Source organism: Bison bison, unplaced genomic scaffold, assembly GCF_000754665.1.
Source record: "Bison bison bison isolate TAMUID 2011002044 unplaced genomic scaffold, Bison_UMD1.0 scf7180017864492, whole genome shotgun sequence".
NCBI classification, from domain to species: Eukaryota; Metazoa; Chordata; class Mammalia; order Artiodactyla; family Bovidae; genus Bison; species Bison bison.
This window is the reverse complement of record NW_011495051.1, coordinates 6000791-6003248: the sequence shown is the minus strand read 5'-3', so window position 1 is coordinate 6003248 and position 2458 is coordinate 6000791. Positions and strand designations below refer to the sequence as shown.

At 43.4% G+C, this 2458-nt stretch overlaps 1 protein-coding gene across 1 annotated transcript in view; it reads right to left on the bottom strand.

Annotated features, from left to right (window-relative positions):
* The window catches only part of NDUFA7 (NADH dehydrogenase (ubiquinone) 1 alpha subcomplex, 7, 14.5kDa), a 7270-nt gene that overhangs the window by 3539 nt on the left and 1273 nt on the right, over positions 1–2458 (bottom strand). The gene's annotated exons all lie outside the window — the stretch shown is intronic.

The window sequence follows — 2458 nt, the reverse complement described above, 5'->3', positions numbered from 1 at the left end:
ACAATTGCACTCATCTCACACACTAGTAAAGTAATGCTCAAAATTCTCCAAGCCAGGCTTTAGCAATACGTGAACCGTGAACTTCCAGATGTCCAAGCTGGTTTTAGAAAAGGCAGAGGAACCAGAGGTCAAATTGCCAACACCTTTGTGTGGATCACAATAAACTGTGGAAAATTCTGAAAAAGATGGGAATACCAGACCACCTTACCTGTCTCTTGAGAAACCTATATGCAAGTCAGGAAGCAACAGTTAGAACTGGACATGGAACAACAGACTGGTTCCAAATTGGGAAAGGAGTATGTCAAGGCTGTATATTGTCGCCCTGCTTATTTAACTTCTATGCAGAGTACATCATGAGAAACGCTGGGCTAGAAGAAGCACAAGCTGGAATCAAGATTGCCAGGAGAAATATCAATAACCTCAGATATGCAGATGACACCACCCTTATGGCAGAAAGCGAAGAGGAGCTAAAAAGCCTCTTGATGCAAGTGAAAAAGCAGTGGAAAAGTTGGCTTAAAGCTCAACATTCAGAAAACTAAGATCATGCCATCTGGTCCCATCACTTCATGGGAAATAGATGGGGAAACAGTGGAAACAGTGACAGACTTTATTTTGGGGGGCTCCAAAATCACTGCAGATGGTGACTGCAGCCATGAAATTAAAAGATGCTTACTCCTTGGAAGGAAAGTTATGACCAACCTAGATAGCATATTCAAAAGCAGAGACATTACTTTGCCAACAAAGGTCTGTCTAGTCAAGGGTATGGTTTTTCCACTGGTCATGTATGGATGTGAGAGTTGGACTGTGAAGAAAGCTGAGCACTGAAGAATTGATGCTTTTGAACTGTGGTGTTGAAGAAGACTCTTGAGTCCCTTGGACTGCAAGGAGATCCAACCGGTCCATTCTAAAGGAGATCAGTCCTGGGTGTTCATTGGAAGGACTGACGCTTAAGCTGAAACTCCAATACTTTGGCCACCTGATGCAGAGTTGACTCATTGGAAAAGACTCTGATGCTGGGAAGGATTGGGGGCAGGAGGAGAAGGGGACGACAGAGGATGAGATGGCTGGATGGCATCACCGACTGAATGGACATGAGTTTGAGTGAACTCTGGGAGTTGGTGATGGACAGGGAGGCCTGGAGTGCTGCGATTCATGGGGTCGTAAAGAGTCGGACACGAATGAGCTACTTAACTGAACTGAACTGAATCTCGCTAGCAAAAGATGTTAACAACAACAAAAAAAATCACTAACAAAAGATGAGCTTTCCTAGAAACTGTTGCAGAGAGGGAGGGCAGAAAAGAAAGAAAAATCATAAAAGGATCAGGTTTTCATTCACTGGGGTTTTACCAACTTTTTCCTGATAACCCCAGTATTTAAATTTTTCTTAAAACAAGTGATAGTTATGTATCGAGTGGGGAAAAAAATACAGAAAAAACAAAGTTTAAAAACTTAATATTAAAGGACTTCCTTGGTGGTCCTGTGGCTAAGCTCCTTGCTCCCAATACAGGGGCCCGGATTCAATCCCTGATCGAGGAACTAGATCCCACAGACTGCAACCAAAGATCCTGCACGCCAAAACAAAGACCCGGTACAGCCAAATGATAAATATTTAAAAGAAAAAAAAAAGAAGCAACATCCTGTGTTGAAGTTAGAGTCTGCCTAATCCCTAGAATGCAAAGAAGACCCTCTGCTGGGTATGGATCTATAGAAAACAAGCACGAGCAGTGTGCTCAGTCATGTCTGACTCTTCAGGACCCCATGGACTGCAGCCCACCAGGCTCCTCTGTCCACAAAATTTTCCAGATAAGAATATTAGAGCAGGTTACCATTTCCTTCTCTGGGGATCTTCCTGACCCAAGAATTGAACCCGAGTCTCCTACATCTCCTGCACTGGCAGGCAGATTCTTTACTACTGAGCCACCTGGGAAGCCCCAGAAAACAAGCACAGAAAGGGTAAAAAGAACCGTGACCAACTGAAAAGGCCCAAAGGAAGCACCAGGGGGCACCATTATCCTTTAAAAAAAAAAAAGTTGAAAATTTTACAAAACTGTTTCCTCAACTGGGCTACCAGTTTTCCTAGGACGGAAAAATACTTTAAAACTTGATATCTGGAATCAGTCACAACATAGAGATATTCACATAGATTTGGTTATTTTAAGGCTATTGTTTTTCCTTTCCTGCTAGTCCTCCCTGGCTGCCTTACCTCTGCCTGTGACATACACACACACACATATAATACACACACACACACATATGCCACTATTCCCCATTCTTCAAAGTTTTTCAGCCACACTAGTCTTCTTCCTATGTCTGGCTCTGTCGGGCTGCACAGCCTTGGCACTTACTGGTCCCTCTGTCTGGAATGTTGTTTTAATCATTATCCTTTGGCATTTCAGCTGACTCCAAATCCAATCCCTGAGACCTTTCCTGATCACTTAACCTGAGGTAGCCACTCTCC